The sequence below is a fragment of the Vidua macroura genome, chromosome Z, assembly GCF_024509145.1.
Source record: "Vidua macroura isolate BioBank_ID:100142 chromosome Z, ASM2450914v1, whole genome shotgun sequence".
Taxonomy (NCBI): domain Eukaryota; kingdom Metazoa; phylum Chordata; class Aves; order Passeriformes; family Viduidae; genus Vidua; species Vidua macroura.
Window position 1 is genome coordinate 73,299,537 of NC_071611.1, and position 22,801 is coordinate 73,322,337.

Here is a 22,801-nt window from a genome sequence, read left to right on the forward strand (position 1 = left end):
CCCAGCCCAGGGGGACGCTCCCTGCCCTGCTCCTGCTGCCCCACTCTTGCTGACACAGGCCAGGACACCCTTGGCTTTCCTGGCTCCCTGGCATGTGCTGGCCCACCTTCAGCTGCTCTTGACCGGCACCCCTGGGTCCTTTGGGCCCACGCAGCTCCCCCACCACAAACTTGCCCCTTTGACTTCAAAGACAGCAGCCACAATTCCAAGATGTCCTTCCTCTGCTCAGCAACACAAGACAGCAGTCAAGGACTTGCAGCTTCACCCCCACCCGAGGCACTAATGCCATTTCCAAAGCTGCAGGCTTCATCCCAAAACGCAACCAAAGAAACTTGCCCCTTCTGCTTTTTGCCTAGCAAGAAGCCTTCCCTACGAGGCACTTGCTTTCTTTGGCCTCACCCCACAAGAATGGCCTACCCCAGCTTCATGGACAACGCAATCATCTCCTTGCAGCTTATCAAAAGCCAAAAGAGAGTGTACAAGTGAAGAACTGCTGCAGAAAACTGCAGAACACTTCCACAAGCCAAACACACCTTTGCAGAAAGGGAAAACAACTAAAGAAAGCCCTGTGACCTCCAGCACGAGCACCTGTGCCCTTGGCCACGGCCCTGCAGAAGCCCAGAGACAGAGCTTCACTGAGCCAAGCAGGCAGAAGCTGAGCCGCAGCCCCCAGCTCTTGGGTGCCTCAAGGTGACAGGCCAAAGGCCAATTTCTAGCTGTCCCTGCCTGCAGGAAATGGCCACGTCCTGCGGGATTCCAGCACTCAGCATCCTCAGCCAGCAACAGCAAGTGCTGGCTGCTCAGAAACTTGCAGCTCTGCCTTGCACTAAAGACAGCACCACCCACAACTGGCACTTACTCTCTTGGAAGCATCAGGCTCTGCTGTGACCACAGCTGCAGGCTTGTGGTCGTCTTGCTCCTTTTGCTCCTCTTTGGCTTCTTCTCCAGGAGCAGAGGGAACCGGGGCAGAGACTGCTGCTGCTTCTGTCATCTGTGGCAAGAGAGAAACATGAGGGACAGGCCGTTACCTATCGTTTAGAACCTCCTTTCTCCTCGCATCTACAACCACCTCTTCGAAGGAGAAATCATCAGCATTCTTAGCAATGGCATTTTAAGTCACTCCGGCCAAATTAAAATGGGCTAATTCAAGAGAACTCTGTTTGCCTAGGAATTTGATAGTCCTCCATGGCTGCTATCTGCAAGGCACAGTGCCTCTGCACAAGGGAGCTTTTAGCTCTTGAAAGCTGTGAAATGGAAAAGTAGGAAATAGCCAGCAAGGCCTTTGCTATTGCTGCGGCAGACATGGAAAACTAAAAGTGGATCAGAATCCCATTTGGTGCAGGAAAAGGGCAGGAAAGCTTGTGCAGAAGCATCTTTGCTTGCTGGGAAGAGAGAAAATGAGCAGGGCTTCTCCTCCAAGCAAGCCAAGAAACCACAAATTGGAAGTGTCACCTCCTCAGGTGGCTAAAGCACATGGATGCAGAGCGGGGATGTTTGGCAGGGAAGCAGACCTTGGGGTGAGCGCTGTCCTCTATGGATCTATGGAAGTGTGCCTGAAGGGCTCTGACGAGCCTCCCGTTGTCCAGGCTAAAGCTCCCTCAGCACCTCCTCCTTGGCCTTGCGCTCCACAGCCTTCCCCAGCTCCCGTGTCCTCCTCTGCACACGCTCCAGCCCCTCAAGGACTTTCTGCTTCACAGGGGCCCACAACTGGGCACAGCACTCCCAGCTGTGGCTGCAGTGCTGCCCAGCCCAGGGGGACGCTCCCTGCCCTGCTCCTGCTGCCCCACTCTTGCTGACACAGGCCAGGACACCCTTGGCCTTCCTGGCTCCCTGGCATGTGCTGGCCCACCTTCAGCTGCTCTTGACCGGCACCCCTGGGTCCTTTGGGCCCACGCAGCTCCCCCACCACAAACTTGCCCCTTTGACTTCAAAGACAGCAGCCACAATTCCAAGATGTCCTTCCTCTGCTCAGCAACACAAGACAGCAGTCAAGGACTTGCAGCTTCACCCCCACCCGAGGCACTAATGCCATTTCCAAAGCTGCAGGCTTCATCCCAAAACGCAACCAAAGAATCTTGCCCCTTCTGCTTTTTGCCTAGCAAGAAGCCTTCCCTACGAGGCACTTGCTTTCTTTGGCCTCACCCCACAAGAATGGCCTACCCCAGCTTCATGGACAACGCAATCATCTCCTTGCAGCTTATCAAAAGCCAAAAGAGAGTGTACAAGTGAAGAACTGCTGCAGAAAACTTCAGAACACTTCCACAAGCCAAACACACCTTTGCAGAAAGGGAAAACAACTAAAGAAAGCCCTGTGACCTCCAGCACGAGCACCTGTGCCCTTGGCCACGGCCCTGCAGAAGCCCAGAGACAGAGCTTCACTGAGCCAAGCAGGCAGAAGCTGAGCCGCAGCCCCCAGCTCTTGGGTGCCTGAAGGTGACAGGCCAAAGGCCAATTTCTAGCTGTCCCTGCCTGCAGGAAATGGCCGCGTCCTGCGGGATTCCAGCACTCAGCATCCTCAGCCAGCAACAGCAAGTGCTGGCTGCTCAGAAACTTGCAGCTCTGCCTTGCACTAAAGACAGCACCACCCACAACTGGCACTTACTCTCTTGGAACCATCAGGCTCTGCTGTGACCACAGCTGCAGGCTTGTGGTCGTCTTGCTCCTTTTGCTCCTCTTTGGCTTCTTCTCCAGGAGCAGAGGGAGCCAGGGCAGAGACTTCTGCTTCTTCGGTTATCTGTGACAAGAGAGAAGCATGAGAGACAGGCCGTTACCTATCGTTTAGAACCTCCTTTCTCCTCGCATCTACAACCACCTCTTTGAAGGAGAAATCATCAGCATTCTTAGCAATGGCATTCTAAGTCACTCCGGCCAGATTGAGATGGGCTAATTCAAGAGAACTCTGTTTGCCTAGGAATTTGATAGTCCTCCCTGGCTGCTATCTGCAAGGCACAGTGCCTCTGCACAAGGGAGCTTTTAGCTCTTGAAAGCTGTGAAATGGAAAAGTAGGAAATAGCCAGCAAGGCCTTTGCTATTGCTGCGGCAGACATGGAAAACTAAAAGTGGATCAGCATCCCATCCCGTGCACGGAAAGGGCAGGAAATCCTGAGCAGAAACATCTTTGCTTGCTGGGAAGAGAGAAAATGAGCAGGGCTTCTCCTCCTAGCAAGCCAAGAAACCACAAATTGGAAGTGTCACCTGCTCAGGTGGCTAAAGCCCTTGCATGCAGAGCGGGGATGTTTGGCAGGGAAGCAGACCTTGGGGTGAGCGCTGTCCTCTATGGATCTATGGAAGTGTGCCTGAAGGGCCCTGACAAGCCTCCCGTTGTCCAGGCTAAAGCTCCCTCAGCACCTCCTCCTTGGCCTTGCGCTCCACAGCCTTCCCCAGCTCCCGTGTCCTCCTCTGCACACGCTCCAGCCCCTCAAGGACTTTCTGCTTCACAGGGGCCCACAACTGGGCACAGCACTCCCAGCTGTGGCCGCAGCGCTGCCCAGCCCAGGGGGACGCTCACTGCCCTGCTCCTGCTGCCCCACTCTTGCTGACATAGGCCAGGACACCCTTGGCCTTCCTGGCTCCCTGGCCACGCGCTGGCCCACCTTCAGCTGCTCTTGACCGGCACCCCTGGGTCCTTTGGGCCCACACAGCTCCCCCACCACAAAGTTGCCCCTTTGACTTTAAATACAGTATCCACAATTTTAAATTGTCCTTCTTGTTGTACAACCGCATCTTTTTAGGAAGTTTCCTGATGTGTGATACGAATAAAAGTCTAAGTCATTGTGGCTTTATGAAAATGGGCTAATTGAACTCTATAGGAAATTGCTGTTTATTAGGTGTTCATCCGTGTTTGATGTTAGCAAACAATATTCTCTCTGCAAATCTTAGTTTGTAAGACTTCAAGGCTCTGAGATGGAAATTAGGAAATATCCAGATTTGCCTTGGTGTTTGTTGTTGAGGGAATGAAAATGGATTTTCTTTTGGCCTGCATGGCTGGCCCTGAACAGTCTACTTGTTCTGGCTAAGCTCACAGCTTTCTCTACAATACCTAAACACCACCAACATGAAATGTTCCTTGCTCACTCACCTTAGCATCAGCACCGCTGAATACATGCTTCAGGTGACCTGTAGTGGGCAAGGAAAAATGAAGCAGATGCTGTCAGAAAACTGCCTGGGCTGGTGAATCCCACAGAACAAGAATTGCAAAGAGAGAGTATTTTCCACTTCACAACATCCCTCCAGGAGACACAGTTCATTCACACAACCAGCAAGAGATCAGGACCGTATTCTTGGTCGTGCCTACACTTTGGCCTGTTTAGCCAGTAAATTAATATAAACATGATCAAGAATATGCAAATTGTTCTTTCACACTCAATGCTCCTGTTCTACCAAACACATTACACATCTTTTAAAATCCTCTCCTTCCAGTACGTTGTTGTTTTTTTTTTTTAATCAGTTGTATGCACTAATTCTCATTAACTTGCTGGAAACAGTTGCCCAGAAAAGCTTCCCCAAAATTCCACTGAGCTGTGGCAGCTCTATTGTGACGCAGCACAGCAGCAGCTCCAGGGTTCAGGAGCAGATACTCACTGCTTTGGAGTTAGCATTTCATTGCAAAGGGAATCACTATTTTAGCACTCAGTCAAGGGTCAAGTTAGGCAGTCAAATCCTTTCATGACAAAATGTAGAAAGAAAGAAGCTTTCCCTGAATTCTGGGAACAACTGCAGAGTTTTTAGAAGGCCTTCCAAGGAGTTCTCCAGTTTATATTTTCAAAGCTGTCTTGCTTGTCCCAGCAATCTGAGGAAATGACAGACTCTGCTGCCTCAGATTCTCCCGTGGAAGGACTAGAACCCCTGCAGGTTCCCTTGCAAATGCTGCCCCTGTGCCTACAGACACCCCCTTTTTAGCTGAACCTCTTGACAGGAGCTTTCCCAAACCAGTGGCACCCTAATGCTCCTTCTGTTTCAAAATAACTCAGTCACTAAGAGCAGGAAGACATACAAAAGCCAGGTTCGGTTACACCCAGGGAAAACCTCTACTTACGTGCCAGGTTAGTCAGGTAATAGGCGGAATAAGAAACGCCGTAAACAGTGACAAATGCAGCAGCAAATTGCTCAATCATTGTAGCACTGCTGCGCAGATTCACTCCAACACGAGAAAAAACAAGGCTCTTGTCAGTGTGCAGCTGCCCACTGACATGTGCCTCAACCAGGAGGATGCACTGAGCATCCTGCACTGAGCAAGGCCTAGGGCTGCTCTGACGCTGAGGCCTTTTGTGCACCACAGCAACCTTCTGATGTCACCATGACTGCATGGCAACCATGCCCTGACATCACAATGCAAACCCTCTATATTGGCCTGTGAATTGATGCAAAGCAATAACCAACCATCTGTACAGCAAACGCTAAATAGCCTGGGAAGTTCTCCTCTGTCATAAAGTAGCACAAATTCCCTTTGTGGGCCAAACCCTGCTGTTCAAGGGATCCAAGAGTAACTCCAAGAGCGCCCCAAGCACCTACAGCCTGTACCCCAACGAAGCGCTGAGATGGGACCCAAGCAAAGGAAAGCTGACCAAGAGAATAGCCCAAAGCACTGCACATCTGAGAAATGACCCTCACTTTTAAAATGTTAAAGGTTTAATAAACCTTAACAAAGGACTGAATAAGGAAAAATTGCAGCACTGGGAGTCTCTATGACCATTACGAGCAGCTCATCTACAAAACAGATGCTCTGCCTTTTATACCCTTAGCCCCTCCAAAGTTTTATCAGTCAACTCTTTCTCTGCTGTCCACTGGTGGAGATTACTTTCTTACATCTTGATTGGAGGTCAGGTGTTGTTACACCGCGCCTCCTGGTCACAAGCCGGCCCTCCCCAAAAGCCCTGACTACCAAGGCTGTTACAAGGGGGAGGGCAAATAAGGCTATGGGAGGATATATTACAATAACATCACTATACATTGTAACATCCACATACTATCTACCTCTTAATTGGGAGAGCCAACTGTTACATTACTCATCTAGAACACACAGAACCAGGAGAGAAGGCACTGTTGGCATAACAGCTGAAATAATTCCTCACAAATCTCCCACATATTTACACGTTTCCTGGATATGCCCAGGGCTCCTGAGCATGTACATCGCTGCCTTTATTCCCCTTTGGAAGCAGTCAAACTGGCAGCATCTGCCTGCCCGCAGGAGCTGCTCCAAGCTGGAATGCGACTGGCGATGCTGATTTCCAGAGGCTTCTGTGTCCCTGGAGAAGCCAAGGCAGGAGTGGGTTGAAAGGCGCTGGAGCTGCTGCTGCTGCTCTGTGCCAGAGAGCCCTGGCTGGGCAGGGCACGGTGCTCACTGCGCTGCGGGCTCTTTCTGCTGGCAGAGCTGGGCACACCTGGGAACAAGGCATGGCAGCTTGTGGGGAAATCAAGGGGTTTGTGGGGGCTGCATTGCTCTGCACACAGCCAGGCCACCTGTGGCACAGAGTTCTGGTGCCTAAAAAGATGAAGCAGAGGGGAATAGCTGGAAAAGGTTTCATTTTGACCTTTCTGACCTGTTCACAGAAGTTGCCAAAATGAAAGTTACCAAGCAGGGCCTGATCCCTGCTGCCAGCTCAGGCTTAGAAAGGAGGCATTTGTTTATTTCAGTACTCGGTGCATAGGGAATCACTTCCCTAGCACCTGCACACCCAGCAATCTCACTTACTAGTTTGTATGCATGCAACTAAGACAGAGTCAATACTTTGCTGAAACTCACAGGCTAAACATTACTCCCAATTCTTTGACATATTTAAATCATTTCTCAGAATTGATTGACAGGAGGGTAGGAGTATCCTGTAGGTCCCTGGTGGTCATTGCCACAGGTTCAGGAGGAGACTCATGCACAAAATAATCTAAGACACAACTGGGCTTGCAAAGCAAATTTATTCCATTAGTTCCAGTGTCAAATAATACATACCAACCCCTGGATTCCCAAAAATCCGCTGAGCAGGAGAGGGAGATGGAGCGTGGTGCTTGGTGTGGGGGGGGCAGGTAGGCAGTGCACTTCCAGGACCTCCCCTGGATCAAAAGGGTGTGCATCTCGTCCTTCTCACCCCTCCAGCCCAGAACCAGGCCTTATATCTCCAGCGCAGGAGCGGAATTTTCCCAGTTACAGCATCAGCTCACACATGGCCGGCGCGTGAGATGAAGCCGCGGTGGCTCACGATACCGACCCCATGCCAACAACAGCTCCCTTATGCATTGTTCCCCTTTCAAACCTTAACTGCCCACCCATTGACCAATACATTGTTTCTCTTTCAAGGATCATGTTCCCACCTGTAATAAATAAAAAGGTCTTCCTTCATCAAAACGAGCATTGAAGGAAATAAGAATTTGAACTGAGTAGGGAATTTCAAGATGTGGGAGGAGAAGGAGGGGGGGGGTGGGCTGAGGGAACAGCAAGTATCCTGCTTAAGAATTGTGCAGATGCAAGTAGCATAGAAGACTGTGTAACTAATTATATACAAGTTAACTTTTAGGCCAAGGACAATCTGCAAGGAAGATGAGGAGCCTTCATCCCTACGACCACCAAGGGCAGAAAAAAAAGACCCCCTAGCAACCAATTGCACAGGCACAGAGTGCATTGAGAGAAAATACGTCAACTGGAAAGAAGAAAAAAAAAATGGACTATAAAAACAAAAACGGCAAGGGGGGAGGGCACGCCGTGGTAGAGCAGAGACTCTCGGTCCACCCAGCGCTGTCTTTTGCTCATTACCACTTGCTTAATAAATTCTTCTTAATTGATTTATCTATAACTGGTCTCCCCAGTTGAATTTGTCCATAACACCATCCATTAAACAATACACTTTTCTTCATTGTCTTGTCAACCTGCTCAAAAATGGATCAAATATGGCAGGGCCTTGGACACGACTCCAGTTCCTGACTCAGGCGTTTGGGAAATATTCCATTCCTCAAATTCTCCATTGCTGGTCAAGAGCCTCCTAAAAACACTTCCTTCCCTTTGAATGCATTCCAGCTACCTTCTTAGCAGGACCGCTCTCTTTATTCTCAAGGCTAAAACAGCCACTTGCACACATTAAGCACGGCAATGGGGCAATACAGGGTTCAGTGCTGCCTGTTAAAGCTAAAGGAATTCACAAGACTAAGCCCTATTTGTTACACTTAGCGCCTCTCCTTCCCATTCTGGGAATCAAACACAAGCCTTTCATCAATACACCCTGCAACTGCTCTTGCTGAGTGAAACCACATTGCTGTGTCAATAAAGTAGACGGGATTCAGTTTCTTCGTGCAGGGAAAGCCAACTCTTTATTCACATAACTCATTTATATACCATTCTCACAGACCTCATGTTCAACTCCAATTGCCTGCTTGTTTTCTTGCCACACAATTCATTGCTGAGAAGGTGTTTTTGTGTGGAAGTGCTAAGACTCTCTCTTTTACTCAGGTGTTTACATTTTTCCTTTGTGGACTCTCATGGGACAGATTTCTTGTTTATTCCAGATGCAAACTGTAATAACTGCAGTCATTTTTATGATTTTTCACATGGGAAGTTAGCTAGCTGTATGTAGAAGACATAACAGGCCAGCTGGTCATTTTTAGCAGAGCAAAGCCTGATTTTTTTTATAAGGCTTTTCTTTGACAATACCCACAACACATTGTGACTTTCTTTCAGAAATTAATGAAGAAAACACAGATTGCCAACTGCAATTATTCTGCTCTCTTCCCAATCAGTTGACTACTCAAGCAAAACCCTCAGGCACGTCCCCAGTTCCCTCTCTCCCAGCAGCTCAGAGCTGCGTTGCACAGCGCTTGCTGTGCGCCAGACAGCACAAAGCAGGCTGGCCTGCTGGCCCTGAGTATTTCTGCAAAACACTCTGCATTTCCCACCTTTGCTCTGGCTCAGTGCAGAACTGCAGGACTGCAGGCGCTTCCTCCCAGAGCTGTGTGAGGCACCGGCTCCTGCAGACGGGAGCTGACAAGCTGTCACTGCCTCCCGCTGGCCTCGGCTCCCCTGGCAGAAGTGCCGTGCCTGAAGGACGCTGCCCTGGGCTCCAGCCTGCCCAGCAGCCTTGTTATGGACAAAGTCAATTGGGGAGGCTAATTATAGATAAATCAATTAACAAGAATTTATTAAGCAAGCGGTATTAAGCAAAAAACAGCGCTGGGCGGCCGGGGAGTTTCCACTCTGCCACGGCGCACCTTCCCCCTTTGACCTTTTTGTTTTTATAGTCCCCCCTCTTTTTCGGTTGACATATTTTCTCTCGATGCACTCTGCGCCGGTGCAATTGGTTGCTAGGGGGTCCTTTTTCTCTCTGCCCTTGCTGATCATAGGGATGAAGGCTCCTTATCTTCTTTGCCGGTTGTCCTTGGCCTAAAAGTTAGCTTGTATATAGTTAGTTACACAGTCTTCTGTGCTAGCTGCATTTGCACAATTCTTAAGCAGAATACTTGTTGTTTATCAAACCCCCCCCTTTTTTTTTTTCTCCTCTTTCTCTTCTCACAGTCTGAAATTCTCTATTCAGTTTAAATTCTTATTTTCTTTCAATGTTCGTTTTGATGAACAAAGACCTTTTTATTACAATCCCTCCTCTTTCTCTTTACCAATTTGTTCATTAAAACGCTTTAACTCTTGGTGGCTTAAGACCAGGGTTTCATCTACTTCTGAGTCCCTGGGCAATGCTTCGTACCTCTCCCTAATAAGCATTAGATGAGCTGCCTCTAGTCTTCCTTTTACAATGTCTATGATTTTATTAAAAATGCAAGGTCCGAAAGTTAAACCTAGTAACAACAATATCACAGGACCTGCAATGGTTGATAGTAGCGTGGTAAGCCAAGGGGAGCTGTTGAACCAAGTCTCATACCAGCTTTGCTGTGACTCTCTCTCCCTCTTTCTCCGTTCGAGGCCTTCCCTTAGTTTAGTCATTGTATCTCTCACAATTCCCGTGTGGTCTGCATACACACAGCATTCCTCCCTAAGGGCAGCACATAATCCTCCTTGTTGCAAGAATATTAAGTCCAATCCTCTACGATTTTGTAATACTACCTCTGACAGGGATCTTACAGACTTTTCAAGGGCTGAGATCGACTGTTCAATGTGGGCTAAGTCTTCATCTACAGCAATCTTCAAGGAATTAAATTCTTGATTCTGTTTTACTAATGATGCCACCCCGGTGCCAACACCTGTTCCACCTACAATCATTAGGGTGGCCACTGTCAAGGCTGTGAAGGGTTCCCTTTTTGATAAGTGATGTTCAGAAGTGACTTGAGTATTAAACACATATTCCTCAGGATGATAAATTATTTTAGGGACTATTACCACTTGTATGCAAAACTCAGAGACTTCGTTGAATAGGTAAAGAGCAATACAGGGTGTAAGCCCCCCCTGGAGCATATCCATTTAGTATTTTTGGCTGGAATCAACCATTTTGCCGGGTTACCCTTATGCTGTGCTTTACTGACTGTTTTACACAAATGTTTCTTTTGCCACGGGACTCTCCCTATGCATCGTCCCTTTCCAGTTACTGCTGCTAACGTTATCCCTTGGGTTTGGGGGTCTTTCCAGTTACATTGTGGCGGATTGCTCCCATTAACTCGCTTGGGTTTCTCATTGAGCCCTACTGCCTCATAGAAAGGAGGTTTAATATCAAAGCACAGCCAGCATTGTTCAGTAATGTTAGGTCGTGTTACATTGAGGACTTGGTACGCTGCCTGCATAAGTTTCCAAAGGGTACTTTGCTGGGGATCCGGGGTCGGGAGTATGAGGGTCTCGTTTCCGGGCATTGTGGTGTCACTGGTCCCTATAGCTGTCTCGGTTAACTTCTCCTCAGCAATTACAGAGTTAGGGCCTATGGGTAGAGGATCATGTGGTAGGATTTCCTTTTTTATTTGAATGTACCCTCCACGATCCTTACCTGGTTCCCAACACCTTACTCCCCAAGTTTTTCCTACCAGCCATCCTGGGTCCAGGGGGTTGAGCACCTGTATTTTTCAAGGACCTACAATTCCCCATATACAGAATTTCTCCTTGAGTGCCATACCATGGAACTTTGCATCCTTTAGGATACCATGAGACCTGTAAAAATTTATCTGGATGGGTGACAGCCCAGGCAGTTGCTATGGTTTCACAGCCCCAATATCCACACAGATATTCCCCAGGGTAATTACAATATCCCCTCCCAGGATTGGAGCTAGGACACCAATAGATAGCGTGGAAGTCAGGTTTACTCCATCCCCACACAGAGTTCACCAAGTCCTCATTAGTAACTAAAAAAGTAGGAGCTACAGTGGTGGCATTTTGCTTAACAACTTTCCCTTGGTCTATTTTGGTCAGAGTCCAATTAAATGGCTGGTGTGCATAGTCCCCTTGTACAGGCCAGGTACAACATATAACTAATATGTACAGAATTTGCCAGCAAGGGTGGAGTCCAAACCGCCCCAGAACTTGATTATCATTATTTCCCCCTTCCCACTGTTTGGTTTGACATGTTATTGCCGGGCTCACCTTTACCCTTGGGAGATCAGTACCCTTGAGGCAGTTCTTGAAATACCTTTGAATTGTCCCAGTTTGAGGGCTCTTTCCTCCACTGCTTCTTATCCCTCTGCCTCGCTCGCCGACCCGGTTGCTTTGAGCCGCGAGGTGTACCATCTTCTCGGCAGCAAGGATATTCTTCAGGAGGACCCTTACTCTGTTTTTGCTGCCTCTTTTTGAATGATTCCCAATTCTTATCCTTCACTTGCGGTGAATTACACTGAATTCCAGGTAAAGTCTTCCGGCAATTCCCTTTTATAATTTGAACAATTAGGGGAATTGGTTCATTAGAGTGGTAACAACAATTTTCAGGCCTAGCCCCCTTAGTAAACACCTCCCACCACTCTTGGGATTCCCTTGGTAGGGTCCCGTTCTCTTCTCCAATCTTTAGGACTGACTTTGTCAGTTCTCTTTCTAATTGATAACACCCTTTACAAATACCCCTAGGAGGGGTACCTCTATAACTATGGACCCACCACCGTTCCTGGCAGATTTTACAAATATAGCATACAAAAGGGTAACAATCACAATCCTTATTTGTACAATAGACTCTAAAATCATCAGTTATAGGATATCCATAATCCAATATCTCACTATACCAGCTGGTTTGTACAATTTTTACTGAGTCCATTAAGTTCGTTTAAATGTGACCTTAAGATCTCCGGGTTGGCTGGTTCTTCTCCAGGGGTCTTCGGCAGCAGCAGCAGTACTCGGTCCCTTTATTCGGCTCGCATGTGTCCATCCCTTCTCGGCGGTTCTGACTGCAGTTTCTGTAGTAAGTAAAACAACATAGGGGCCTTCCCAGTTTGGGATTAGTGAGGTTTCTTTCCAGGTTTTTATTAACACCTTATCACCTGGTTTTATATTATGGATTGCTAGGTCTAAAGGAGGTCGTTGCACTAGTAACCCAGCTCTTCTAAGCCCTTCCCGAGCCTTTATAAGTTGCATGACATATTGGTTAAGTTGTTGATTACTTATTTCAGGGTGGTCTATCGGAGAATTCATGTCATAAGGCATCCCATACAGCATTTCAAATGGAGAAATTCCAATATCTGTTCTGGGCTGAGTTCGTATATTTAACAAGGATAAAGGTAGACATTTTACCCAGGATAACTGTGTTTCATACATCAATTTAGTTAGTTGTTTCTTAATTTCCCCATTTACCCTTTCCACTTTACCTGAGCTTTGTGGATGCCAGGGAGTATGATATTGCCACTTCGTTCCTAGAGCTGTAACTACTTCTTTAATTATTTTGGAGGTAAAGTGTGGCCCTCTGTCTGAGTCTATTACTTCTACTAGTCCATAACGGGGGATTATCTCTTCTAATAGTGTTTTTACTACTGTTTGTGTAGTTGCCCTGGAGGTAGGGAATGCCTCTACAAAGTGAGTCAAGTGATCTATTATCACCAATAAGTGTTTATACCTTCCTACTTTTGGCAAATCAGTAAAATCTATTTGAATGTGGGAAAACGCTCTATGTGCCAATTCCCGTCCCCCCATTTCCCTTTGTCTCCATTGCCTCTTGTTGACCCCTTGACAGGTTAGGCATTGTTGTGTTATTTGTTTAGCTAAGGTGTGCATCCCCATACAAGTATATTTAATTGCAAATTGATCTATTAATGCTTGGGTACCCCAGTGTGTTTTTGTGTGAATTGCTTCCAGGATTTTTCGAGCCACTGATTTTGGGAGTACCTCACGGCCATCTGGTAATTCTTTTCTATTTCCCTTTTCTATAATCCCCATTTCTTTTAGTTTTTCCTGCTCCTTTTCAGTGAACACCAATATCTGGATTGGTCCATGTAGTATACAATACTTCTTGTTGGGATTCTTGCAAACACAATTTATTCCACACATCCCAAATTATTTCCGACAATCGTGAAAAGGTTCACTCTCTAAATCAACTCCACAATCGGGGCAGTCTTCCCTACCCCTTTTGGTAATTACAGTTTCCTTTAACACTCTAAGAGCCGCATTCTTTGCCTCTTGATCAGCGACATTGTTTCCCCTTACTTGGTTAAGTATCCCGCTCTGGTGGCCTTTTACATAAACTACAGCGATACCTTCAGGCAACCTTAAAGCTTGCAGTATTCTCCTAATTAAATCCTCATGAATTAATCCCTTTCCCTGTGAGTTAATCAAGCCCCTTTCCTCCCATATCTTTCCAAATGTATGTATTACCCTTTCCAAATGTCTGTATTATAAGCATATTTTGAGTCTGTATAAATGGTTCCAACCTTTCCTTTTAACAGCTCTAAGGCCCGTAATACTGCATATAACTCACAAGCCTGTGCCGACCACCCTGAGCTTAATGGCCCTGATTCTATTACCTCCAAAGTTTTCCCATCAATTACAGCATAACCTGATTTTCTTTTTCCTTCTATTACTCGAGACGATCCATCCACAAACAATCTCTCACCATCTTCTAATTCTTCTTCCTCCAAATCAGGCCTTATTTTTGTCTGTTCTTCAATAACTTTTAGGCAATCATGTGTCAGGTTTTCGCTAGGTTCTCCATACAGAAATTGAGCAGGGTTTTGGAGGGAAGTGGTTTCTAAGCTTAATTTCGGTGAGGAAATCAGAATTCCTTCATATTTTAGGAGCCTAGCATCTGTAATCCATTCCTCTGCTTTTTGCTGTAACACTCCTCGAATGTTGTGGGGAGATAGTACATGTAATTCCCCTCCAAAGGTTATTTTTACTGTTTCCTCTACTAACAGTGCTGCTGCAGCTATTGTTTGTAAACAAGTGGGCCAACCCCTAGATACTGGGTCTAGCAGTTTTGATAAATAGGCCACCGGTTTTTTACTCCCTGCCCAATCTTGAGCTAATACTCCATATGCTGTACCATCCTCAATGTTTACAGAAAGATAAAAGGGCCTTTTTAAATCAGGAGGACTGAGAACCGGTGCATTTACTAATTCTGCCTTAAGGTCCTGTAGTTTTTCCTCATCTTCCCGAGTCCACTTAAGCAAGCCTTCTTTTGTTAGTTTCTCATATAGGAATTTTACTTTCCCGCTAAATCCCTCTATCCATTGTCTACAGTACCCAGATGATCCTAGCAGCTGTCTAACCTCCCGCTTTGTCCTTGGCCCTGGCATAGCCAAGATTCCCTTAACCCTTTCTGGGTCTAGTTTCTTCGTTCCTTGACTCAGTCTATGTCCGAGATATTTCACCTCTTTTTCCACAAATTGTAATTTGGATTTTGACACTTTGAGTCCTTTCAAGCTTAGAAAATTGAGTAATCTTATACTCTCTTCCCTGACAATTTCCTCTTCTTTCCCAGCTACTAACAAGTCATCTACATACTGAATCAGGACAGTCCCTTCTCTCAACTGAAAATCTGTAAGCAGCTGCTCCAGTGCCTGGCCAAATAAATTAGGGGACTCTGTAAACCCTTGTGGGAGTACCGTCCAACGGAGTTGTTGTTTCCTGTGGGTGTCTGGGTCTTCCCATTCAAAGGCAAAATAGTCCCTACAACTTTCTTTAAGGGGACATGCCCAAAATGCATCCTTTAAATCTATAACACTATACCACTGATTTTCGGGGCCTAATTTACTTAATAAAGTATGAGGGTTAGTTACTACAGGGAATCTTTCTACAGTCCTTTTGTTAATTTCTCGTAAGTCATGTACCAAACGGTATTTCCCATTGGGTTTTTTAACAGGAAGGATAGGAGTATTAAAAGGGGACATGCAGGGTTCTAATAACCCTTGTGCTTTTAATCTTTCAATTTCAGGTTTGACCCCTTTCCTTCCTTCATTTGGAATTGGGTACTGCTTAACTCTAACTGGGACTTCAGGATTTCTTAATGTTATCTCAAAAGGTTTTATGTCCAATCAGCCTGCTTTTTCTGGGGTATACTACACTTCAGGGTTAATTTTCTGTTCGTCCTCTACCCGAAGAGGACATAATTTAATATTTAGCTTCTTGTCATTTATGTCAATTCCAATTCCTAATTCAATCATCAAATCTCATCCCAGTAAGTTATAGTCAGCCTCTGGAACTAACAACAGTGATCCTATACCTATTTTGGAGCTGGTTTCAAAAATCACGTCTTTGATTACAGGCACTTTAAAGGCTTCCCCTTTTGCCCCAACTACCTGTATTGTTTCTCTTGATAATTTACACCCTGAGGGAAGGGTTTGAACCGTTGATCTCTCAGCTCCTGAGTCTACAAGAAACTCATATTCTTGCTGCTGGGGACCAATTTTTAGTTTTACCAGGGGCTCTGTTTTTTCCTGGGTCCCCAGCAAATAGAGCCCCTGACCCCCTCAATCTTCCTTGAATTGCTTTTCATCTGCCAACCTTTTTCTGCATTCCCTCCGAAAATGCCCTCTCTTACCACAATAAAAGCAGCTTCCTTGTCCACTCTCCTTTTCTCTTCTCCCTTTTTCTACCTTCTGGCCCTTCGGCTTACTTCCCTGGAACTGACTAAGCGTTCCCCTCTGCCCTTCACGTACCACAGCCATCATCACTCTTGCTTGTTTCCTATGTCCTTCCTCCTCTCTCCGGACATACACTTTCTGAGCTTCCCGCAACAATTCATCCAGGCCTCTACCATGCCAATCCTCAATCTTTTCCAATTTTCTCCTAATGTCAGGCCAGGCTCTGGCCACGAACTGGGTCTTTAACAACATCTGTCCTTCCGGAGTGTCAGGGTTTACTCCGGAGTACAGCTGAAAAGATCTCCGGAGCCGTCCTAACCATTCCGTGGGGTCCTCATCTTTCTTTTGACTCTCACAAAAAGCTTTATTCATGTTCTGCCCCTTAGGGACTGAGTCTCTGATCCCCTGGATAAGAATTGTTCTTCAGTCTGCCATATGTGTCCTATGCAGGGGATCCTGTTTATCCCAATTAGGATGCTGTAAAGGCCATTTAGTATCTGCTTGGGGTCCTGCCTGATGGTCTCTATCCCAAATTCTCATACCAGCTGTCCTGATCATCCCTCGCTTCTCAGATGTGAATAGAATCCCCAGTATTGACTGCATTTCGTCCCACGTACACACGTTGGGCCCCAGAAACTGATCCACCCGCTCTGCAACTCCGAGGGGGTCTTCCAATAGGTGTCCCATTTCTTTCTTGAACTCCCTCCCATCTCCTGAGTTGAGAGGTACCTCCACATAACCTATTCCCGGAATTTGGGCTGGTTGTCCCTGCTGACCAGCATTAGGATTAGGGATCATTCCCAAAGCTACTTCCCTTAATGGATATAGAGCTTGCCTTTCCCTCTCGCTTTTCCCCCTTGTTAGGCTACGAGTAACGCGGCGATTTTCCTCAGGGACCGGTTCCAGGATTTCTACTTCCTGGTTTTCAAAATCCCCCCCTTGATCTAAATTGGGGTAGACTACTGGTGGTGCTGGTGGAGGTGGAGGAGGGGGAGGTATGTATGGTAGAGGGGGTGCAGTTGGAACCTCTTCAGGCTTTTTATTTTTCTTTTTTTCTTTTTCTCCCTGGGTGCTTAAGGCAAAAAGTTTTGCTCTTGTTTCCCCCACTATCCAGAGAGCAGCGTACTTGCTCTCTTCCATATCAAAAGGTTCTTTAGAATTTACATAAATGTTTAATGCCTGGCAAATCCAGTCCTCGAAGCTTCCAAACACTGGCCAAAATAAATTATCACCACGGATTTGTTTCCCTCCCCATACTTCCATACAATAATGTACCATTTCTGCCCTATCCTTCCCTTTTCTTGAAGGGTATTCATCCCAAGATTTTATTATTAAACCTAACGGACTGTCAGGTGGTATCTGGGGAAACTTTACTGGGGTCCCCGTCCCCATGGAATCAGAGGGCTTGCTTTTCCTCCGTCCCATCTTCCAGGACACCTTCATGCACACACACACTCGCGGCCCCGTTTGTGGCCCAGCCCCTCTCGGGGTCTGGAAACCGCACTACTTAGAGGTCCACACTTGCCTCGTCCTAAAGGGACGTCTCATAGGTTATGTCCTGGGATCCCAACCCCAACTGAGAGGATTCCCACTTTTATACTCACGCTGTTCTGCGTCTTCACCCAGGCTTCGTGCACAAAGATTATGGGGTTACCGGTATCCCTTTTGCTTGATACCAAATTTAGGTTCGTCGGTAAGGGCCCAAGAAGGAAAAGCCTGCACCAGGGCCGCTGAAAAAGCAGCGGGGCGCCTCCCTGATTAGGAATTCCTGCCCATTTGCCCTTATCCGAGTCACGGCACCAAATTTGTTATGGACAAATTCAATTGGGGAGGCTAATTATAGATAAATCAATTAACAAGAATTTATTAAGCAAGCGGTATTAAGCAAAAAACAGCGCTGGGTGGCCGGGGAGTCTCCACTCTGCCACGGCGCACCTTCCCCCTTTGACCTTTTTGTTTTTATAGTCCCCCCTTTTTTTCGCTTGACGTATTTTCTCTCGATGTACTCTGCGCCGGTGCAATTGGTTGCTAGGGGGTCCTTTTTCTCTCTGCCCTTGCTGATCATAGGGATGAAGGCTCCTTATCTTCTTTGCCGGTTGTCCTTGGCCTAAAAGTTAGCTTGTATATAGTTAGTTACACAGTCTTCTGTGCTAGCTGCATTTGCACAATTCTTAAGCAGAATACTTGTTGTTTATCAAACCACCCCCCCCTTTTTTTTTTCCTCTTTCTCTTCTCACAGTCTGAAATTCTCTATTCAGTTTAAATTCTTATTTTCTTTCAATGTTCGTTTTAATGAACAAAGACCTTTTTATTACATCTACCAAAGCTTTTACAAGACTAACTTCAGCATAATTCTGCACTGAGAGATCACACTGGAGCGGAACAATTGATCTGTTCTAAGGTTATTTTTAAATTTTTTTTCAGTTTTCAGTTCAGCTATCTGACTGTGTATCTTCAATCAAAGTACATAATGCTAGGTCCTCATAGCTGTTCCTGTGACATTCAGTACTGCCACCGCAAAGCACATCACAGTTATTATGGAAAATTAAACACTTCAGCTGAATAAGATGAGCATTCCTCTTATCATCCTTGGTATCAAGAGTAAAAAATGAGAGTTCATAACTAATTTGAAAGAGTCACATCAGAAATCTTTAATTATGAACCCAGATCTCTTAACAGTTTTTGCCTCTTAACAGCATCATCTTGCCTTCCTATAGACAAAAAGCCCCATGATTCTGAAAAATGATTCCTCAGGTTCAATTCTGCTCTCAGTTTGCAATCCTGTAAATACAGCAGGGCACAGAGATAACTAACTGTTGGGTTAAGTCTCATCTACATGGCTGAGACTGGCGTCAAGCCTGAGTGCATCCTGCATAACAAATTCCTTAATACATGCCTTTCTTCTTTTGCTGCTTTTTTGACTGTCCAATGCTATTAGAAGGGTGAAAAAAGAGGAGAGTGTGGTCAGGCACGCACTGCCTGCTGCAGCCCTGCTAAATACTGAGTTGCAGTCTGCACTCAGCATATGAATAAGCAAAGCATTGTGCTTACCCAGGCTCTTAGACATGGAGGTTTTATTCTTTATACGTATTCTCTTAATAAAAATCACTAGCTGTGGATTTTCATATTAAAAATAACAATCTGTAAGGATTTAAAAATTCCGTTTTCATGAATGACCTCAGAAATACCTTCTGGCTAATGTTGACTCAAAACAAATAACCCCTGGAATAAGAATGATTTCCTCGTATTAACGTATGTCCAAGTACCCATGTATTGTTTATAATAGGAATTAAGAAGCAGCACAGTTTTATGCAAAAATACATCTGCATGTTTAAATACAATTAGGTATTCTTATTTTACCCTCCCTAGAGGCACTTCTGCTGACTTCTTTTCAGTTTGCAGAACATTTTCTCTCTTGTAAACACTCTTATGTTCCACAAAAGATGCCAGTTCTATGAGAAAAAGAACTGCAAAAGAAGTTAATGAAACAGTATTATCCATTCTGTACTGTGTTAGATTGTGTCAGGTTTGGCTGCAAAATAATTAGTCTTTCTGGTTTTTGTTTGTTTGGGATTTTTTAAAGATTTTAAGTGCTGTAAGACTTCTTAGCTGTTGAAATATGATGCAAGGATCACTGGTGAGCCAATTCTTCAAGACCAAGTTAATGAAAGAGCACAAGATTTAGTTCTTTTTTCAGTTCCTTGATTATTTGAAAAAAAAAAAAAAAAAAAAAAAGGAATTCCAGTATGTAGGGGTTTAAGCATTATAGTAAATTTGTAAGCAGACAGCTGTTGGCTGCTGTGATCATTAATGTTCCCATGAAGTAAGTTATTTATATAAGTATTAACTTATATTAAGTTATTTATATAAGTATTTATACACATTTAGGGAAGTAAGACTGATGTCAAATTCTATTGAGAGATATTTGTTTAATAAATTAACTGCAGTGAAAATGGGCATTTCTTGCTCTACTGCACACTCCTGGATACACTGATCCATTGATAGTTCCCCAGACCTTTGGCTGCTGATGCGGGTGATTGCCTCTGCCCCATTTCTGGAACCTCTCCTATCATCTACTGACACATCATTCCTTACTTCTCTGTCTTTTCCACTTCCCTTACTTCAGTTCTTATTGATTTTTGAGACATCAAGGAAAAAGCCTTTTGATCAGTTCTGTCCTTGTAAAACAACCTCTCTCAGGTGCTCACTTGCCACAGTGCAGAACTTGGTCTTTGTCTCTACAAATCCATTTCCCACATCACTGCTGAACTGAACTGAGCCGCAACCCTTCAGTGCCCTCAAGGCATCCAGAGAGTTCAGCAACGACTCCAGGACGAAGGCTGGGAAGAGCGTGATTCCCAACAGGGTCAGATATGCCCCAGGTCTTCCCACAGCTTTCTCCACTACTCCTCACTCCTAAATTGAGAAACTCTAGTTTCCAGGGTGAGCAAATGACAGAGGACAGGAGGGAGAGTTGAATGATCCTGTGCTAGCAGATCTTTCTGTGTCTACAACATGTTATCAAGGCAGCATGAAAACTGCAGGGATCCCATGTCTTGTGAGCTTAGGAGTCGACTGAAGGCAGAAGGATTTCATCCCCGTCATTCATGTGCTTGTGTCTTTGCTGAAACGGGAACTGATGTGCTCCCTAGGGAGATTAATTTATCCAGAATGTAATTTCCTACTAGAATACTGTTTCACTGAAATATTTTGATGAAAACAAAACCTATGTTGCAGAAATTTTCTGGAGCACAGAACACATGTACCTATCGCAGTCATCAGTAGCTTGCAGCAAAAGGTTTTGAGGTTACTTCCTAGTCACAGTCTACAAAAAGACCATTTATCTTGACATGTGCCCCCACTTTTTTTGACCAAAGTGGTATTTTGTTAACAGAAATACAGCTTCAAATAACATACTTTGGCAAAAAAATAGTGGGACTATTCAATATCTTTGTTTACATGTATATACAAGAAATGAGGAAATGAACTTCTAACTTTCTGTATCCAAAATGTGGATCCTTATGTAAGATCCAGGAATAGGAACCTGTCTGCGTAGGAGAGCAGTTTAGGATATTTTTGGAAAAAGGGGCAAATCTGTTCTCATTTCTACTAATCATCATCATGACAAAAAAGTACACTTTTCAGAACAGTTTTACAAGGTGGTTGAGCATTTATAAAGGTGAAAAATTATTAGGAAGCTTCTCAAAAGAGGCATTAATATTCTATCTAAAAACTAATATTCTCTCTAAAGTATTTTTAATCCTAGATTGAAAAAAAATTCTTTTGAATATACTGTTGTAAGAGTTTTCAAACAGCTCTACTTGCTAAGAATTCCACAGCAAAGGCTGCACAAGACTTATATTTCTAGATGGAGCTTTAAATCATAGATCTGTGATGAGAAGTGGATCTAAACAAACTAATGTGAAGAGGGTAATACACTGACTTCAGACACAAGATTTTGATGAGAATTTAACCTAGCAATTTCCTAGCTAAACCATTACTCTGTTAGCAGCAGATGCAGTTTGCTGTACACAGTGATGTTTTATATAACATTAATTTGAACTCACATTATATGTCTGTTACTTAAAATCTTAAAAATCTTTTTACAATGAAGGTCAGTAAACAAAGATGGTCTTTATCTGAAGCCAACTGAAACACGGTATAATCTCTCCTTTGACATCATCAGGCATTGCTTTTGATCATAGTGCCCATAAAGATCTTCAGTCTGAATACCTACGCAGTGGCAGCAATTAGAATACCTAACTCTCCCATCTATCTTACAGCAACATCAAAAAATATGTGGTTTGTAAGTTGCATTATAGAAAATAAATTATGTTTTTAATTTCATTTCCCAAAAAAAAAAAAAAAAAAAAAAAAAAAAAAAAAAAAAAAAATAGAAAAAGTAGGCTTGGTATACGTGTGCAAAGTCACGTTATGTGAGTGCCTGGTGGCCAAGCCAGCTCCACCCTGGTCCCGTGTCCCAGCCTGCCCTTTGTTGTCCCAGGGAAGTGTCTGATACCCTGGGCTGATCTGGCTGCCATGGCTGGGTGGTCCTGGCTGCCAGGCCCTGCTCTGACTTCCCAGGCAGCCCCTGCAACTTCTGGCTCCCCAGCCCCTCGAGATTGTCATTGTAATACTGATACAGCAAACCATGGATTGGGATCTGACCTGAGCTGCAGAGATTCAGGTGATGAGAAATTATAAGTTAAATTGTATTATAAATTCCCTACCGTGCTAGTTACAGATTGTACTATGTTGACTCTGCTTGTAGAAATCCTGTGCCATTCTAATAATAAATTCTCTTCTGTATCAATCATAACATCCTGTGAAGAAAACAAAGTTTGAATTGTACCTATGGTTTAGTGCTATCCTCACTCTGCCAATATCCCCAAGAGAACCCATCTGTGCTGGGTGACAGTGTCACTCGGATAACCCTGACATGTCTATTAACCAGAACCTCATGGAGCAACAGGGAACTTTTTAGCAAGTGTGTGAAAAGGGCTGGATGTAGTATTTAGGAAATTGAAAGAGATGGTATTCTGGACAGTTGGGCTCTGGATGCTGAGAAAGTTCTGCATTGCACACCCTGGCTACCTTGCTCAAAGGAATGTTACTAAATTAAAACTTCTGCTTGCAAATTAACTTACTGTTTTGTTAGTGGGTTTTGAAAGAGGTTAATTGAAAATGCTCGGGCTGAATGTTATCTAGAAGGAAGTTCTTCCATTTTTTTGGTCAGTTGATTTTGGTCATTTGGCATCTTTTTATGCAGTGACTTCAGCTGTTTTCTACTGCAAAACCACTTCTAGGTAAATTTGGAGAGGTTTACAGTGCTTTTCTTTTTCTATTGTTCAACATCTGATTTGAGGTAGACTTGACTTTCAGAGATCACAAGAACTTAGGT